The sequence below is a fragment of the Austrofundulus limnaeus genome, unplaced genomic scaffold (assembly GCF_001266775.1).
Source record: "Austrofundulus limnaeus strain Quisiro unplaced genomic scaffold, Austrofundulus_limnaeus-1.0 Scaffold113, whole genome shotgun sequence".
Taxonomy (NCBI): domain Eukaryota; kingdom Metazoa; phylum Chordata; class Actinopteri; order Cyprinodontiformes; family Rivulidae; genus Austrofundulus; species Austrofundulus limnaeus.
This window is the reverse complement of record NW_013952515.1, coordinates 1,222,940-1,225,212: the sequence shown is the minus strand read 5'-3', so window position 1 is coordinate 1,225,212 and position 2,273 is coordinate 1,222,940. Positions and strand designations below refer to the sequence as shown.

Sequence of the window (2,273 nt, the reverse complement as noted above, 5' to 3'; positions counted from 1 at the left end):
GAGTATGCACTGAGGGTGACTCAGCTACTAGTCAAAAAGCTTCAGCTCATTATCTGTAAAATGAAGTCAGTGTTTTTGTGTTTGCAAAGATTGACTAGCTGTGGTGGCCATCTTGAATTGGGTTGATTCGAAAAGTCAGTTTGTTGCAAAGGTGTGTTAAGTACTTGAAAAAAATAAATGGGTAAAAGGTAACAACAGAAAATTACTTTGGTAAAAATGAATTTCAGTGACAGGAAATGTATTTAAGTAAAAATCATAAAACTGCTCACAATAATCTGAAAATTAAGTGTTGATTTTACTCAACCAAGTTATGTCAACTGTTTCCACTAAACCAAATTGCATAAATGTGAAGCATTTCCTTTGRGGTTGGGGTGGGGTATCATGTATTTTCCAGGCACATAGTTYAATTCTACATCRTAATCAAGTAACRATGTTACCTTCCATTGCTTTGAAAAAGTTGTTTRTATCAAAATTAAGTTTGACTTTGCATCAAGCGAAATGCCTTGAAATTGGCCTCCGTCACTTTAAAAACCTCCTAAAATTTCTCACACTCCCACTTCAGCACACCTTTGGAACAATGCTTCGGGGGAAGGGTGCTCTGTGGGGCGGGGGAGCTCGACTGCAGACTGAGCTCCAGGGAGGAGCTGTGAGTAAATAGGCGGAGCTTTGTACCAGCCAGTGTTTCGGCAGCTCCAAGTAGCTACCAGAGGAGAATCAAGGATTTCTCAAACATGCATGAATGAGTCAAAGCAACACTCTGGATACATTATAACATGATATAAAGCTCAARTATTTGATTTTGCATAACCCCCCTCCTCTTTTTACACTCACTAAACTCAACTTGGTTAAATAAATTCACGTTAACTTGGTTAAGTAAATTCAATACTCCATTTTTTAGAGTGCATAAAGAACTGCTTTCACAATGAGTTCCATTTCTATTGAAATTAGTGTGTAACAAGGACTTAAATTTTAAAGTAAACAAGTAAAAGGATCATTTTTATGTTTTGAATGTAACAAAATATAAGTAAACGTTATTATTAAAAATGTTTACAGTTCCTCAAACAAATAGTACTGTAACGAAGTAAAAGTTTGCACCTCTGATTTGTTGTATGTGTACAGTATATCCAATGACGACATCATAAAAGTTTCATTTAAATTTGTCTTGAGATATTTCGAAATCAGACACAAACTTTCCCACACATACAGTCTTGGGTACATTCGTCTTTTGACAGTGGTGATTAAAAAACAAAACAAAACAAAAAAACAAAACAAAACAAAAAAAGGAGCATAAAGGATACCTCTGTAAACCATCACCACCCTGGATTTCTTGTAATAATGACCCTTTTTCAGTGCGGTAACATCCGGCTGCTGATGCACACTGATAGAGCCGGCCTACCTGAATGTTGTGTTTTTGGTCAATCAAAAACATTCCCTGCCTGCAGACAAAACAYTGGGTGCAATCACCACTCATCAGATAAGAAACAGATGCAAGTCTGAGCTAAAAAAAAAAAAAAGTACACCCTGCATGTACTGGTTTCTGGGGAGAATACATGTGACTTGTTTGGATCTTCTCGTTGTAGTTATGACTTTTGTAAACATCCTTGATTGGTCGCTGTAATCATTATCTTCACTAAAACTGCTCACTCATGTCCAGAAAACTACTGTTTGCTTTTGTGTTTGACAGTGACTCTTTTTGTCTACACACACACACACACACACACAAACACACACAAATCTGTTGTGGGAGTTTTGCAAGAGTTCCATCAAGCAAACAAAACACAATGAGAGAGAGGCAGAGAGGCAAACACAAAGGTCAACTTCATCAAAGCTTCACGCTCCGTAGCATCTAAAGCTGCGTATTATTGTGGGGATCTATGCAGATGTTGGTCCTTCAGGGAGAAACCGATGACAGAAAACAGCTTTGGACTGACGTACACTGGGCAACAGTTTTGCGAAAATATCCAGAAAACTTTGTGGATGGGGCTCGGTTGTTTCTGAGGTGCTGACAGGGGAAATAACTGAATAAAGCTTGAAGAATTATTGAAGAAAGAAYGTGTTCAAGCATTTTAAGCAATCAACAAAGTAATGCAATTCATCAAACAGAACTGGCTGTTCTTACAAAGTAACAATTTATGAAGTTACTCAATTATTTTTTAAATTYGGAATGCTGTCGATATTAGGGCTGTGTATTGGCAAGAATTTGGCGATACGATACATATCATAACAGAGGGGTCACGATACGATATATCCCGATATATTGCGATACTGTAAGC

At 37.4% G+C, this 2,273-nt stretch overlaps 1 protein-coding gene across 1 annotated transcript in view; it reads right to left on the bottom strand.

The window, feature by feature from the left end:
* Positions 1-2,273, bottom strand: part of ror1 (receptor tyrosine kinase-like orphan receptor 1) — a 174,050-nt gene that overhangs the window by 50,521 nt on the left and 121,256 nt on the right. The window lies entirely within an intron of this gene.